General features: G+C 40.3%; 2 pseudogenes; one reads left to right on the top strand and one right to left on the bottom strand.

Moving 5' to 3' along the window:
- Positions 1-2,105: 2,105 nt before the first annotated feature.
- LOC120560450 lies at positions 2,106-3,951 on the bottom strand (annotated as a pseudogene).
- Positions 3,952-11,569: 7,618 nt separating this feature from the next.
- Positions 11,570-12,419, top strand: LOC120560034 (annotated as a pseudogene).
- Positions 12,420-18,017: the final 5,598 nt, after the last annotated feature.

Raw genomic sequence — 18,017 nt, 5'->3', positions numbered from 1 at the left:
ATCCCAGGGCATTTTTCATATAGAGCAGGTCAACACCACACTCTTATTAATTCTTATAATATTCAGTCATCAACCCTACCTGCCCAAACTGGAGTTCTGGGCTCATATAGCTGCTGCTTGGTAACCTTACTGGCTCTTCATTGTCACTTTTAGCAGCAAACTGGACTAGTAGGCCTACTAGCTGCTGCTGCGGAGCTACAAGAACAAGTTTGATTCATAAACATAAACGCTGGTTTGCAGGCACTTCTCCTAACTAACTTAGCTTACCCGTCTCAACGTCTTCATTTGGCGTTTTGCTAAAAATAGAAAAAGTTCATCTGGCCGCGTCACTTTCTAGAGCTCTACTTTTAAAATTGACGCTTTTTCAGTTCCGTTTTGCGCTTTCTACTACCCGTTTAAAACAGCTTCTTTTTGCTCGCGGTGGCATCCTCCAACAAGCCCCAGTGACTTGTGTACGATGACGTTTTTTTTTTTTTTTTTAGCAAGGTGCTGCCGTCGGAGGACTCCGAACATAAATAGGTCATCATTAACCGCACTCTGCGAGTGGGCTGCAAGAAAAAATAAATACTGTAAATACAAAAAGTGGGCTGCGAGTGCAGGCAGCATAGGGACAGCATCCATAATATTCAACTATGATTTCAACCCAGTGCCATACCTGAACACCGGCCCTCACAACCAAACAACCAGACCGGCCCACCGGGAATTCTCCCGGTGCTCCCGATTAGCCAATCCGGGCCTGGTGAAGGTATAGAGGAGGGGGAGTTCTCCCAAGCCAGAGGGGACATGGAGAAGGATTACGAGGAGGTTGGAGTCGACTCTGTTGAGGATGAGGGCGAGGAGGAAGGAGAGGAATATTAAAAGGGACAAGAAGGCACTAGTTAAACAGGACACAGTTGATTCCATTCCTCATTAAATTAAAGTTTGGCTGTTTAGAATTAAAACTCCTGAAATGAATTCATGTAATGTGGTCGCGGAAGGCTTGTATTATGTGGACGCGCCAACAGTTTTGTTGTCATTACTTAGAATTCATCATGGGGGTGGCAGAAACTACGCACTATAGCTTTAATTGATTGAAATTAAAGGCATTCCACTGTCAAATAAGAATTTTAGGTTTAAAAAAAGTGATCCAAAAAATAAATGTACATATGAAGTTGTCTTTTTTAAATAAAATAATATATAAAACATCCTTTAGTCGATCAGATAAGGAAACTAGTTTGACAAATTACTGTACACCAATAAACATTGCAAGTTTTGCTGAAAACAAACAGTACCAACAGTGTTGGTTCTACTTTTAAATCTTTAAAATTAGCGTTATTTTGAAGTTAAAGGTGCTGTAGGTAGGATTGTGAAGATCCTGGACTTAGCCAAAAAATTTGAACATCGACATCTTCTCAGTCCCTCCCCCCTTTCTTCTAAAGTCCAAATGGTCTCCTAAGCCCCTCCCCCGACAAGGGAGAGCTGTGCACGACAGTGTGCGTGTGAAGAGGCTGGAAGGGGAGGAAACCATAGACAGTGAAATAAATGGACACAGTGACACCGCAGACTTCGATTAGAAACACTTTTCCGGTGATGGCTGACCGTTACTGCGCAGCCTCAAACTGAGCTCGACAACGTAAATGTGACGTGAGCAACCTGTCTGAAATGTGTAAGTCTTCTGGTAGCTGTGCCAAGAGAAATCTGAATCTGTAAATAAATAAAAGAATAACGTTAACCACGACTGACATTGAGATGTTTTTTTTCTCCATTGCCTGTATGATTTCCCCATCCCCCGTGAATATAGGTATACCTCATTACCCCTACTTCATTATTAAACAACATATACTTTTCTTAAAATATCGTAGTTGTTCGTGGATAAATGTTACTTCATATGAATTCACTTGCCACATACCGAAGTATTTCCAATCCATAAAAACGTTGCTGAAATATTTTTTTCCGATACTTAGGCTGTAGGTGATGCCAGAGGAGCTGGATTTTTATTTTTATTTTTTAATGACCTGCTTCATGTAGTTCTACTCGAAGATAGGGTCAGTTTCAGCAAATATGAAAGAAAGTTAGTTTTATAAGTCTTACCTACTGCACCTTTAAGGGGTCTTCTGTTCAAAACTCTACATTTTCAGTTTATGAATAACGTTCAAAAGTCCGTAGCGGGCAGGAGTCTTTTCATTGCTGCCATTGCAGTTTAAGTTACATTTGCAAGACTCAATCATCATCACCATCCTGCCGATGATCTCTCCTTGTTTGCGTCGAAAGTGGACAGGTAACGTCTGGGTTCGGTGAGGCCTGCAGCATTGGCCATCAGAGCAGGACCTGATGTCCCACGCAGGCTACGGCAGCCTGCGTGGGACAGTTTAACTGGACGTCTGGCCTTTTCTATGTGGTTACATTTCTGACTTGTTAGAGGGAAGACATCAAAAGCACATGTAAATTGTAATGTTATTCATGGTTAAAGCTATAGTGCGTAGCTTCTGTCTCCTCCATGAGGAGTTCTAAGTAATGACAACAACACTGTCGTTGCATCCACATGATGCAAGCCTTCCCTGATAGCGCACCACCCACACACAAGGAGGACACGGAGGATTAAAAAAACATGATGAAGAGGTAATTATGTTCACTCTAGATTCTTCGTGTGAAAATTCGCCAGACTACACCATTTTGTGAACGTAGCCCTACTGAGTTTTGGGAAGCTAATAGTCTTAAATTAGCTTTGTATCAACTCACTAGATAATTGCTTGAATGTAACGGACGTCCATTATTATAAAAAAAAGTTACCAACTAAAACTTTAAGATCTAAGACACATAATGCTTACATTAGATTAAGATTACAGACCACCATCAAGTGAAATAATTAAATTGTATCATGCTAAAGAATAAAAAAAAGTGTGGAATGTACCTTGAATCTGGTAAAGGTGTTTTGGTTGCAGGTGTCGGACGTCACAGATCTGAGTCTCTTTCACCAGTTTCACCAGAGTGTTTCTGTTGGTCACCCTGGTGGATTCTCCAGTGCCACAGGATTTGGAGCACGGTGACCAAGCTGTGGTTTGAGACACACACTCGACTCCTCTGACCAACATGTGGCCTGTTGGGTGACTCCGGAAAGCTGCACAGAGAGAAAAAAAAACAAGGTTTAGAAGAGTTTAAAGGCAAGACATCTCATGCACATGTCTCTACGTTTGTAATGTCACACACATGTCCTTATATATTTGTCTCCCTCTTTAGCAATGACACCAGAAAGGATACAGTGCAAAAAATACTCACTAGGTATTGAATTTGATTCTCCTCTCCACACAGGAGCCAGCTCATTCTAGTTGGTAAGGTCGTCTTCAGACGGTCTGTTTTTGTCTTGCTTTTTTCTGTGTTTCTTCACCACAGAGCTCTCTGTCTTTGCCTCCTCAGGACAGACGAGTTGTTCACAGCACCGTCCCTGCACCTTGACCCGCTTGGGCTTGGCACAGCCCAGTTTGGACAGCATGAGCTGATGTTGGCAGAGGGAGACACATCCAACAGCACCGCCCATGCAAGTGCACTGGTGTTAGCAGTTTGGCCAGAATATTTCCCCGTTCTGGTAAATCTTGTTGTTGTACTCATATGTTCTTTCATCTGATTTGGCTGCTTTAGAGAAACAGAGAAAGTATTGAGGTGGTTTGACGAGAGGAGTAAAAAGACAAAGTGAGTAAAATAATAAAAAAGAAGAGAAGGGAACAGAGCAAAAGTCATTGTACCTTGACAGATTCCCTTAGACGAGCCATATCCCCCTCCAAAGTTGCACTCCAGTCCCTTTGTGTGGTCACACGGCTGTGTCTTGCTGCAGTCTTCAAAGAGCTGCCGGGCACAAACTTTACAGCATCCACATCCATCCAGCATGAGACTGACTCCAGCTGCACATCTGGGGTTGTCACAGGGACATTGACAGTCCTTTGGACGTGAGGCTGACACCTGAGATAAAATAGACATTTCTAATCAAATGTTTGCTTCCAAAAAACTGTTCTCTTATAACAGCTAGAAAAGCAGCTTATGAATGAACAGTGATTATTTCCTCACGTGTAACACAGAGGATCACAAGGACTTTCCACATCTTCAGAAGTTAAAGTAATCTTTAGAAGTAAAATCTTTCCTGAGTGAAAAACAATCTCTCTATCAAACACAAGACCTGGCAGTGAGTCGACGAGTTCTTTCTCTCCCTCTTTTGGAGTCCCCATCTCCTTTTCTTCACTCCGAGCAGATCTGACGTATGCACGGGCTGAAGAGGTGTCCCAAAACTATGGGAGGAATGCGTCTCCCATAAGAAGTGCCCCCCTCCTGTTCTCTCACTCAGTGAACCAAGAACCGTCTAGCTTCCATTCTTTCAGGGCTTTCTCCAATGTAGCCATGTAATTGTCATTTTATATCTGTTATGTAATCATGAAGTCACTCTTGTATCATAAAGTAAACCAGTTCGTTAAAATATTATTTCTATATAATGAAACACTACAAATACAAGTGGCTTAATTACATATTCTGTCCTGAAAATGGAATTGTATACTCTTCAAGCAATGCATTACATTGTTTGTTGCTATTATGCACTTCATACCTCTATGCATCCTAATAGGACATTGTATGTGTGGGCCTACATTAGAAGTTCTTTTGTTGTTTTAGTAGGAGTGAAGTGAAGGCTTTGAAAGTGGGTGGGCTTACATGTCAAAGTACAAAATACTGCAGACTTTAGTAATAAAGTAATGTATGACCTTTGTTAACAGTATTTCTCACATTGACCAGCGAAGGGGCAGGAGGGAACAAGTCTGAATATAAACTGAATTAAAAAAACTGACAAGCATGATGTGATGTACAGAGATGGAAAGACATCCAAGCAGCGGGGTGGTGCTGCTCTGCTCCCTTCCTGACTTCTGACCTTCTAGTAGATTTTTTCTGCAGAGATTAACAAAGAATCCCATTCTGGTTAAACCCTGTCACTGATACTGCTCTAACACATCTTACAAATATATAGTCTCGCTTTGCCAGACCTTCCTCCACACGCTGCGGAGGAGAGTCTGGCAAGTCCACACAGCATTCCGGGATGGGAGAAAAAAAACGTGCTCTGGTTTATTGGCATTTCTTTAAACCAATCACAATCATCATGGGCTTCGCACGGAGCCACTGCAAAATAGCTTCGGGGGGAACTGGTTTTGGTGGAACATGTGTACGTTCAAAAGTTGTTTAAGTTGTGCAACAGAAAACTCAGATTGGACAGATAGTCTAGCTAGCTGTCTGAAGTCAGGGATGCCATACATATTCCATACAAATTTGCTAAATATCTTATATAATAATACAATTTTGTCAGAATATTCATTTTCAGTACATTTTACCTGCCAATTAAGAGATATATGCATAATGTTATAGATTTTAAAACTGATTCAATTCAATTATAGGTTTATAATGACACGGTACTATTTCATCTAATTGAGGGACATGTTTGATACCCAGATAAGTGACATTCTCAGAAGGCTTAAAGTAATAATCTCATAGATTTTCATTAAATAAATGTATGTTACAGTAACTATCTATTGCCTAATGAGATAACCCAGCAGAGTTTGGTCCACCAGAGAGGGTAAGCGGAGGTAACACAACAGACTCACTTGTTATTAAGTGAAGCAGTGTACTGTTTGTTTCCAAACTCTGCTAGCGTTGTGAGTAAATATTACACAGGCCACACTGTCCAAAAACACACCTGCAATTAGGCTACCGCTTATCGCCATATGTGCCGCCGCAGAGAACGAAATGGAGATCTTCAAGGTTGTAATTTTAAAACATAAGTGATGGTTGGACGTAACAATTCATTAACATAATTTATGAGTTTGAGGCATTGATTTTATATCCAGATCCAAATTTTATATCCAAGCACATCTATTAGTTTTAATATCTAAATATATATCTAAGGAGGCTGGTGGCCTTGACGAGAGCACAGAACGGCTTCAGTTCCCCTGCGTAAACTTAAACAGGGCTGTCTGACGGCAAGGTAAAGCGGTGAAAATATTCTAAATATAGCGTACACTTAAACTGACATTGATTTTATTTAGGTGGGCCTTTTTTAGGTGGCTAAAATATGTTTTGCTGCTGCCCCCGTCCACAGCATACGTCGCTCAGCATCTGTGACTGTCCTCTTGCCTGCTTCTCCAAATCGGGCGTGTGCCGACTACTCGACGCTATCTACTGTAGGTAATACACTGACTATGGATAACGTACCTCATACAACCCCACTTCAAAAAATCCAAACTATCCCTTTAAGTAATGTATAACTATAATGCATTATTGATGATGACATTGCAGTACAATGCAGGATATATCATGATCCTGCTACTCACCATTAAGAAATTATGAAGTCACTATGAATTTGCACTATATCATTAATTAACAATTGTTAATTACTTAATGTTGATTTTCATGCCACTAAATTAGCTGGAAACCAGTAATATAGGAAATGGTATTTGAAACCTATGCATTTGATTTTGAATGATGGAAAAAAAAAATGTAAAATTTCAAGCCAAAAGGAATACTTGGAATTGATGGTGGTGGTAAATATTCATGAAAAAGGACAAGTTTGTGAACGGGCAACACAGATTTTGATAATGAACAACTAAGCATGTTACACACTGGACCTTTCATGTATGAGGTAAATGTGAGTTAAAAACTATACAGCACTAACTACAAACTCATAGTGACTTGATCATTTTTAGTGAGCAACTGGAATTCCTGATTCTACATTAATTCAGGCATTACATCATCATGAATCATCAGTTCAGCATACTGTACCCTGTGGATCAGAATTTCTGTAAGTTTTTCACTTACCAATATCAAGTTATTCTTAAAACATCCTTGATGTCCAGGCTGTAGGCCTGGCTTTTTGTCTGGTTTTACCCACAGCCCTCCCTACAGAATGGAAGAGCACATGACAAGTACAAATCATGTAGATGTAAATTAATATTATATCTTAATTTTACTTACACTAATTTTACAGGCCGTCATAAACACCAGGCATAGTCATGCATCATCAAGCTCATCATGTAATGTACATTGCAACTTGTCACCCCACCTCAGTTTTGCATGTGGCTGCAGTTCATACTGCAGAGCGCTAATGGTCTGCGCGGATAGTGCTCCAATTATTCAGTTCTGATCAAGGAACTTTACTGTGAGGCTATTTTCCAACCGTCGGAGTTTGAGAGTCAGCAATTACAGATATGCAGTAAACTTGCTTTATCGTGCATGTGTAACATAGAACAAAGTTGCTCAAAGTTGGTGAAAGTGGATTACATGGTCTATGCACTGCGAGTGGAGGATGATAAGTGTGTCTGCTGATCTCTGTTTGCTGGCATGTTTAATTCTGACTGTGGACTTGACTTTGGGTTTAGGGCCAAAGAAAGACATGGAGTTTACATTTCTATTATCTGCGTGCAGCACACAGTGTTTTTACCAAACTACAGCAAAGAACAACAGCATGGAAGTTGAATACCAGGTAAATATAATTTTCTCTCTATCTTGTTGTCTCTGTGTCTGTCTGGTACAGTGACAGTATAATGTGTTTAAAGTTTTGAATCACTTTGTGTCTAACTGAAAAACGAGTGAACGGGCTTTGGATTTTGGTCTTGCATGCAGAGAGATAAGAAAAACCTACTGTTGTTGAAGACACTTATCCTGAAATAAGTTGAAGAGATAAAAGATACCGCTGCTACAGATTCTGCAAAAACATGTTGCAAAATTTCTTTATTTTACTTACTATGTTTACTTAATTTCAAATGCAAAATACAAATACATGTTTTTGCTACAAATTCAAAAGTACAGTTGTTGTCAAGTCTCTTATAATGTTTTATTGACCTCGGTCATTTTATGGCCATGACCTTTGCATTGCTTTACAACACATTCATCATACTACTACTGCACCCTCTGGCAGATGCAGGGCTGTGTTGGTCATGTCCCTGTAGTTTCTGAGTGTGGAGTCAGATGCCTGGCAGCATTACTGGGGCATCATCACTGGACCAGTTTACACATGATGCTGCTAGGGCAGCAGCTTTGATGTGGACGTCTTTTTCATCTATCTGCTGCCTTTTCCCAAACCTTCCCAAACCTTCACTCAACAGACAGTCACACAACTTTATGCCTACATGGCCTGTAAGGCTTCTACAGAACAATTGCTGGCTATTAAATTAAACTTTGAAAGTTAGACAGTGTGCAGGAGTGAACTAATAGATATTACCATGAAACTTCCCCAGTTGATTACTTACATTAAGACAAATATCTTTTGTATTACAAGTTTTCTGGAATTTTGTGTTTAAATATGGAAATTAAGCATTACCTTGTTAAATATGCGCTAATTTGTATACATTTCCAGAGCAGAAATCTGAACATTGGAAAAAGCCAGGTTTTATTTTGTTGACATATTAGAGTCAACCGGTTTTACAGAGGGGATTTTGGATATCTCCTTTTATCACTGCATAAAGCAGAATATGATGTCAACAACCATGAAAAATCCATTTTCGCCACGTTTTTAGGTATACAATGATAATTTAGGCTATGAATGATATCTGAACAAATCCCTCTGTGAAAACCTTCAGAATATAGATAGGAATGTATCTGGAAAGTTTGGTGTATGTAAGTGCTACTGAAGTGGAGATTTTGTCACAGAGTGCGAGAAAAACCCATTTTGAGAAAATGACCTTTGAAGATATGGATTATAAAATATCAGACATTTTGCAAGACATAATGAAACTAACAGATATCATCATGAACCTTTCCCAGTTAATTACTTAATGTTTTGTTAAAATATGCAAATGAGGCATTATCTAATGCTAACTTTTGCTGAATTTAGGAGAAATTCACAGGTGCAAAAACACAGTGTAGTAAAATAAACACATACATGTGTATTTATACCAATAGTCTGAAAGAAGATGGAAGTAAAATAGCCCAAAAACTCAAAATTGGAAAATGATGAGTTTTTGCCTGGGGTGTCTCGCCTAACGACGCTCAGCATCTTTCAATTTTGTCTTCCCTCCATTATACCCAATTATGCATGTCATTGTTTTGAATGTGTAAGCTTAAGTTATATATTAGCCTTTTACATGTTCAGAGGTAACATTATTGTAAAGAGATGAATGTTGGGTGCCAGGGTAGCTCACCTGGTAGGGCGCGCGCCCATATACAAAGGCTCAGTCCCTGACGCAGCGGCCGCAGGTTTGGTTTCGACCGGCGGCCGTTTGCTGCATGTCATTCCCCCTCTCTCTCCCCTTTCATGTCTAAGCTGTCCTATCAATAATAAAGCCTAAAAATGCCACAAAAGAAAGAAGAAATGTGAATGTCATTGCTACAGAGCTCTTAAATGTATCCTAAACCCTGTGGTGAATAATCTGTTGGGATTCACATCATCTCAATTAATCGATGTTGGTGAATTAACTAACAGACTGCACGCCAACCACAAGATCATCATTTGTTTGATCATTTTAACAGTGTTACGACCCCACCTCTGCAGTGCAGGGGTGGTTCCTCCTGCAGGCAGAGGAGGGTCGTTAGTAGATTGGAGCCACCTGGGCTCAGGTATTTAAGTTGCCTCTAATCACTTTGTTCTCTCTCTCTGCTCCTCCAGGTATGACTTGGTTTAGTTTGTTCCTTTATAGTTCTACTTAGTTTTCATTCAGTCATTTACACCTATACAGATTCATTCATCCATGCACTTTGCATACACCTTACATTATGACATTCTCACACCTCATTCCTTTTTCTTTATTTAAAGTTACTAGTTTTGATTTATAATAAAATATATTTTGATTGGCCTATACCTGTTGTTGGTGTCCCCTCATTTATTTGCCGCAGGCCATGAGCCGGTTTGTGACAAGTGGGGGCTCGTCTTTAAGCTAAATTTAATTATACTTTAGTCTTGCTTTAGTGTTTGAGTTTACTTTGACAATTTTCAATAGTTGATTAAAGTTTTGTTTAGGCTGGTTTTGCCTTATTGATTTGTTTTGTTTACTTGTAGTTTGGCTTATTTGTTTTGTAGTTTATTTGGGTTAGTAGTTTTGTTAGTTTTGCTTAGATTGCCAAACTTTTGTTTGAGGGGATGCTTTGGTATGGCCAATATTATTGGAGAGAGCATTGAGAGCCATGTGTTCCTCTTATTCAGTTAGCTTTATAGCTAAATTGGTTAACAATTCACATTGGGCCTGTTCTGGGTTTTTGTTTAGGTGGGAGTCCTCTCCTGTTTAGGCTTATCAGCAAGTGTCCATAGGAGGCTTGTGGTGTTTTTGTTTTAGGTGGCAGTGAACGTGGGTAGAGCTTCACTTTTCCTTTTCCCTACATCGGCTCGGGAGCACCTCCAGGGATGTGGGAGGGGCCACCAGGTTCTGGTTGTTGGAAATAGCGCGATTGCAAAATGTTAATAGGCCAGAAGGAGTACCACAGTTTGATGTGTCACGGAATCTTTGTTTGTTGCCTAAATTTGATGAGTCAGATCCAGATACATGCTTTACTTTGAGCGTATTGCGGGAGCTAGGGCTTGGTCAGATTTGGACATGACTATGTTGTTGCAATGTGCACTGACAGGGAAAGCACTTGAGGCTTTTTCAGCACTGAGTGTAGCTGATAGTAAAGTTTTTGCTAAAGTTAAATCAGCAGTCCTGAAGGGCTATGAGCTTGTGCCGGAGGCATATCGTCAACGCTTTCGTTATAGGGAAAAGCTAGATTCACAAACCTATTCTGAGTTTGTTCGAGATTTGACTTCTGCATTTAATCGTTGGTGCACAGCTTCTGAAGTTAGTACTTTTGAGGGTCTGTCTAACTTGATTGTGTTGGAACAGTTCAAAGATTCTGTGTCTGACCAGGTTGCTACATACATTAATGAACGTAAAGTTAAGTCTCCGAGTGATGCAGCAGTTCTGGCAGATGAGTACAGGTTGACACATAAAAGCCATTTTGAGTCAAACAGTTACGTGTACTATAAAGATAACTTTACTCCTGGGACTAGTAGGTCATCTTTGTCTGAAGCTTTGTTTCAAAGGCCTCAGCAGAAGTTTGGTTCTGGGGGACCTACAGCACTGGTTAAGGTTAATACCTGTTGCTACTGTTTAGTTGAAGGACATTGGAAGGAAGATTGTCCTCTACTTCATTTGAAAAAGTTAAGTCAAGCTAAACCTGCTGTGATGGCAGTTCCTGTTACAGCCTCTGACCACCAGGGTGAGTTTTCTCAGCAAATAGTTGAGTTTGGTTTCGAGTCTTCCAAAGGTGATTTTTCAGCCTTTATTTCAGATGGTGTTGTGTCTTTGGTAGATGGCAACCACAATGTCCCAATTAAGATCTTAAGAGACACTGGAGCTTTAGATTCTTTTCTTTTGGAATCTGTTTTGCCGTTCTCCGAGGAGTCTGATACTGGCAGTTGTGTTGTGATACGTGGCATGGGATTAGTTCCATTCTTTTCTCCTTTACATGACATTACCCTTAAATGTGGTCTGGTAGAGGGTGATGTAGCTGTTGGGGTTAGACCCCAGTTGCCAGAGGGAGTGCACATGATTTTGGGGAATGACTTGGCAGGTAGTAAGGTGTGGGCAGATGGCAAAATGAACATCTTTTAAGAAGTAAGTTTCAGTACTCTCTGTGAAGGTATCTCCAGATTGCAACTGTGTGTCTTCTGAAGTTTTTCCAGGTTGGGCTGTTACCCGCTCTGCCTCACGCAAGGAGGATGCAGGGAAAATGTTTGTTGGTGGTCTCAGCTGGGAAACGAGCAAGAAGGATCTTAAAGATTACTTCACTACATTTGGTGAGGTGACAGATTGCACCATAAAGATGGACCAGCAGACAGGCCGGTCAAGGGGCTTTGGCTTCATTTTCTTTAAAGATGCAGCCAGTGCAGAAAAGGTTCTGAACAGAAGGAGCACAGGCTTGATGGCAGAGTGATCGACCCAAAGAAAGCCATGGCCATGAAGAAGGATCCAGTCAAGAAAATCTTTGTGGGAGGCCTTAACCCGGACACCTCAAAGGAAGTCATTCAGGAGTACTTTGGATCCTTTGGAGAGGTTGGGACCATTGAGCTTCCACAAGATCAAAGGACAGGAAAGAGGAGGGATTTGTGTTCATCACATAGAAGAGAGACTTCTGTCAAGAAGGTTATGGAGAAGAAATTCCCCAATGTCGGTGGAAGGAAGTGTGAAATCAAGATAGCCCAGCCCAAAGAGGTCTACCGGCAGCAGCAGTATGGTGGCCATGGATACAGAGGACGCAGCAGGGGCCGTGGAGACCAGGGCCAGAACTGGAATCAAGGTTACAACTACTGGAATCAACCTGGATGCAACCAGAACTATGGCCACGGGGCGACTGCTAAGAACCGGGCTTGAGTTGTTTTTTCCTCTTCTTGGGGAACTTTTTGAATAGGGTAGCCAAAGTTTTGGGGCTGAGGGTGGGACCCTCATTTTAAGGGGATGTTACAACCCCACCTCTGCAGTGCAGGGGTGGTTCCTCCTGCAGGCAGAGGAGGGTCGTTAGTAGATTGGAGCCACCTGGGCTCAGGTATTTAAGTTGCCTCTAATCACTTTGTTCTCTCTCTCTGCTCCTCCAGGTATGACTTGGTTTAGTTTGTTCCTTTATAGTTCTACTTAGTTTTCATTCAGTCATTTACACCTATACAGATTCATTCATCCATGCACTTTGCATACACCTTACATTATGACATTCTCACACCTCATTCCTTTTTCTTTATTTAAAGTTACTAGTTTTGATTTATAATAAAATATAGTTTGATTGGCCTATACCTGTTGTTGGTGTCCCCTCATTTATTTGCCACAGGCCATGAGCCGGTTTGTGACAAGTAACAGCAGCTTGATCATTTAAGAATGATGTGAGTGAATGCACTCGTGCACCTGTAAAATCAACAACACTTAACCCCTCGTTTTCTTTACAAGATGAGATCTGAACAATTTTGGGTTTCCAAAAAATCCAAAATTTCCACCTGTACTATTAAGTCATCGCTCCAGGGCACTACAGCATTAAAACTCTAATCAAATAAATGGCAGGATGTCTCTCTTACTGTTTAACCAACATGACCTCTTGACTTTGCGTAAACATACACGCCCTGTATGCATTTTGAGCTGTGTGTGTATGTCTACACTGTATACAGCGGACGTAAACATACACGCCACTTGGCGTGTTGTCACGTAAATGTACACGCCACTTTCTAAAGCCAAGTGGCTTGTTACCTGTACGCAGTTTGAACGCCGTGTACACCGGATGGGTTTGGTTTAGGGAAAGAAGAACGCAACGGCTGAGTTTAGGAAATGTGACACGCAGGACACGATCCCTGGTCTCCTGGGTGAAAGTCCTGTGTTTGACCCATCCACCACCGCAACCAACCTCCCTACGTGGATTTTCGCCCTTTCATACTACTCGCTACGGCGTAAATTAACACGCAATCGCAAGGTAATGTAAGTGTCATACATACGCCACTTCATGAGATCAGTCTGGTTTTACATTGGGTTCTCCTTTACCCTCAAAATCTGACACCAGTATTCAGTATCAGGGATCGTAGGGGATCATATCAACTCATTGACCTGCTTGTCCAAATGAAATTTCTGATCTTCAAGTAAAAAGTTAAATTTAAATTCTGGTTTAAATACGAGCTGTAGTTGACAGTCCCCTCTGAGGTGAACAACTTATGAAGAGAGAAAGATGGGGGTTTTTGCCACTACATACACACAATTTCTGTTCCCCACAGAAACATTAATGAATTAATAAATTAATACAAAATTAATTAATCCTGTTAATCCCCCCCCCCCAGACAGCATTCTGTCTGAGCGCACAGTTTGCTTTGTATTCACAAAGCGGACTTTTCCATTTCATTACTACAGGGCCATAAAGCGGTTACTTTAGTTTTAGTTATGCAAACCTAACTTTTAAAGGTTTGCAGATAAAATGTCAAAATATAAACAATTAAATGTGACTTACTATAGCTCTTTCATTCATTCATGATAGAAGAACATTTCTGTTGCATATGAGTTTACAAGTTTTGGACAGACTTTCATGATTAATGGTCTACCAGCTCGTTCCTAAATTTCCCTAAAAGAGTCGAAATGTAGATTTATCCTGAAGTGTTTCTGTATAACAACCAGTGGTGGAATGTAACTACTGTATGTTAAGTACATTTACATAGGTAAATGTATGTAAGTTGGCGTACATGTACTTTACTTAAGTATTTCCATTTTATGCTACTTTATAGCTACTTCTACTCCACTATATTTTGTAGAAAAATAATATATTATTCTGAAATGGGCCAATCTGCATGATGAGTACTTGAATGCAGGACTTCTACTTGTAACGGAGTTTTTAAAATGTAATATTGCTATTTATACTCAAATAAAAAATCTAAATGTTCACCTTTTATAGCATATGTCAATATTTAACTTTTATATTTTAAATGTATGGAAACAAAATATTCAGAATTATCTTGTCTTTTTTTTAAATGTATTTTAATCATAATGTTTTGTTGGCTATTTATATTTACCTGTCATGTGTCTGTTTCTGATATTGTGGCTTTTGACCTTATTTTTTTTACAGTCTCTGGTGTTCACACATCCTCCAGCAATATGTTGGTGGTGGAACCACGCTCAGCTGGTTCCAGATCAGCTTTCAGCAAAGAAAGTGGACTCACTGGTCAGTGACAGGAGTCCAACTTATATGAAGTTAAAGGTCCCATGGCATGAAAACTTCACTTTATGAGTTTTTTTTTAACATTAATATGCATTCTCCCAGCCTGCCTATGATCCCCCAGTGGCTAGAAATGGTGATAGGTGTAAACCGAGCCCTGGGTATCCTGCTCTGCCTTTGAGAAAATGAAAGCTCAGATGGCCCGATCTGGAATCTTCTCATTATGAGGTCATAAGGAGCAAGGTTACCTCCCCTTTCTCTGCTTTGCCCGCCCAGAGAATTTGGCCCACCCATGAGAAAGAGAGAGACATCATGGCTTTCAAACGAGCAAAGTGGCAGTTGGTCAAGGCCACACCCCCACCCTCCACCTTGCCCCCCCCTCTCTCCTCCTCAATAGCTACAGACACAGAAATGGCACATCCTAAGGAAAGCTCATTGTGGGACTGGCTCTAGTGGCTGTAATTCTGCACCAAGGCTGAATTTCGGGAAAGAGACTTCAGATACAGTATTAGGGGACCACTAAGGTCTATATAAAAGAGACTTCAGATCCAGTATTAGGGGACCGCTAAGGTCTATATAAAAGAGACTTCAGATCCAGTATTAGGGGACCACTAAGGTCTATATAAAAGCATCCAAAGAGCACCATGTCATGGGACCTTTAAAGATACACAGTACATCCTAATTTTGTTACAGAGCCAGTGTGTCCTCACACTTCAGTGTTTATATTTTAAACAGCAGCCGTGAAATTCTGGGATTTCAGGACACTACTATAAAAACCAGAAGAGGATATATATTTCTTTCTTTTTTTAACACTCTGTCTGCATGCAGTTACTGCTGCCTCCACAGTTACCACAACAACTACTACTAATGGTACACCAACTAAATGCATAACTGCTACTTCATCTGTTAGTACTTTTCTTGTTTATTCTGATCTCATCTCTCCCCTGTTCTCCTCCTCTGATCCAGATGATTGCTGTATTTTCAAGAGACTGCAAAACGAATCTCAAGTATCTCTGTGGATAGAACACCTCAAAAAAACTCATGAGGACCTTTGGCACATCTGTCAAGGTAAGAATGTGAATTAGAGCCAATCACCTGCCAATATCTGGACGTTTCTGCCTTCTGCTTTACAGTAGACAAAGACATTTTCAAGAGTAGTAAATGTCCATTCAGCAGTGTTATGGTTCATTCAGACCTGTTCAACTTGGTCTCACCATCAGTTGCCTCAAAGTCTTCCAGAGGGGTTGTCCCAGGTTAACTGATGGGGATGTCCTGAAATATGACACGCTACTAAACCCAGTCTATCCAAGCGGGATGATGTGTGGGCGGACAAGACACACGTTGTTGCTGATTTACTACGAGAGGGTGAAAACATTGAATAATAACAGCCTTTAGTTAAAAGCCTTGTCAGCTTATGTCAGGATCATTGTCTGTCAGCTGGTGTTGGAGTTTGCAAAAATGAATGAATGCATCTTTAAAAGCATTTCAACTTTTATTCAAAGAAAAAAACACACCACACGATAACAACTTCAGAAAAGATAGGTAGGTACTTGTATTTAAGACATTATCATTGATGTACAATGTCCAGTGTGAACCGTGTAAATACTCATACACATTTCTTAAAAAATATTACACACAACACAAATATTACTAGACCTACATTTGTAGAGAATGTAGCCGCTAATCTAAAGTGAATTCTCCAAATATACTCAGCAAAAAAAGAAACGTCCTGGTCAAACAAAGGGGGTGGGGGGGTCAAAATCAAAAGTAACCCTCAGTATCTGGGGTGGCCACCAGCTGCATTAAGTACTGCAGTGCATCTCCTCCTCATGTACTGCACCAGACTGGCCAGTATCTTGCGGTTGTTGTTGCCATCCTGTACCTGTCCCGCAGGTGTGAAATTCGGATGTACCGATCCAATGCAGGTGTTGTTACACGTGGTCTGCCACTGTGAGGACGATCAGCTGTGCTTCCTGTCTCCCTGTAGCGCCGTCTTAGGCGTCTCACAGTAGGGACGTTGCGATGTATTGCCCTGGCCACATCTGGCCTAAGGCACGTTCACACAGATTAGCAGGGACCATGGGCGTCTTTCTTTTGGTGTTTTTTCAGAGTCAGTAGAAGGGTCTCTTTACTTACCTAATTTTCTTTTAACTCTGTGACCTTAGCAAGCTGTTATTGTATTTTCGACCGTTCAACAGGTGCGTGTTCATTAATTGTTCATGGTTCATTGGACAAGCATGAAAAGCATTGTTTAAACCCTTTACAATGAAGATCTCTAAAGTTATTTTGAAGTATCTTTACAATACAGTGTCCTGAAAAAGGGGCGTTTCTTTTTTTGCTGAGTTTATGTGGCGTGCTTTTTTCAGTTTCCCTTATGTTTTACAAACAATAGCTGCATAAGTTAATTATTTACAAGTCATTTACAAAATGTTTTGCATCACTCATTTGAAGTGTAAATATTTCAATGAGCAAATATGAAGGACATTTTATTTTTCTTACTTATTCCAAATCATCCATAAATCTTTAATTAATAATGTACGTAGAAGTAATTTACAAAGCTGTTTGCAGCTGCTAATCTGAATGTATTCACATATATGGTGTACCACATAACCTCCATTCTGAAACAAAAAAGCAAAACACAAGTAAGGACAAACAATTGTATTCAGTTCTCTGAAACCTGCAATGTGTACGATTAGCTGTTTAGCAATAGCTGGTTAGCCCAGCAGTTAGCAAGTTCGATTACCATTCTTCATATTTATCTGTTCGCCTCTCTACCAAACTGTTGCATAGTTAGCATGGGCCAACATGGTGTGGCTAAACAATTATCTGACAGTCCCTGGACAATGCTGATCTTTTAATTATTTACTGTATATCACCATATGTTATTTTAGGATACAGAGTAAACTTCTGCTATTACAACAAGATATATGATGTAGATATGATACAGTATACATACAGGTGACAACATTAGAATTAGTTTAACATTTCTAAGGAAATGTTTAGGTTTCTAACTTTGCATGACAGTTTACATGCACAATTACATGCATCCATCAACAGTCATAGTAACACAATCTCACTAACTGTAGGGCTAATAAGTGGAGATGAGTTCACCAGGAATACAATAATTGGTTAAATCCACTCCTGTAGTAGAAAGACAAATCCTTTCTCTACATTTAAATTGTCTGTGACAACAATGTGTTTTGTTATTGGTTTAAAGTTTAAGTTTAAAGTTGGGGAGAGGACACATTGTGATTGGACGGGCTGGGAATGTTAACAGGTTGGGTGGAGAAAAGTAGGGGATGCTTATGATAGTACAACAGGCAACGTTACCCAGAAGATGGCAGTATTGAACTAGCAGCTTATACTGTCTGGTT

This window comes from Perca fluviatilis, chromosome 6 (assembly GCF_010015445.1).
Source record: "Perca fluviatilis chromosome 6, GENO_Pfluv_1.0, whole genome shotgun sequence".
NCBI lineage: Eukaryota > Metazoa > Chordata > Actinopteri > Perciformes > Percidae > Perca > Perca fluviatilis.
The sequence above is the reverse complement of the archived record's forward strand: the minus strand, read 5'-3'. Positions and strand labels throughout refer to the sequence as shown.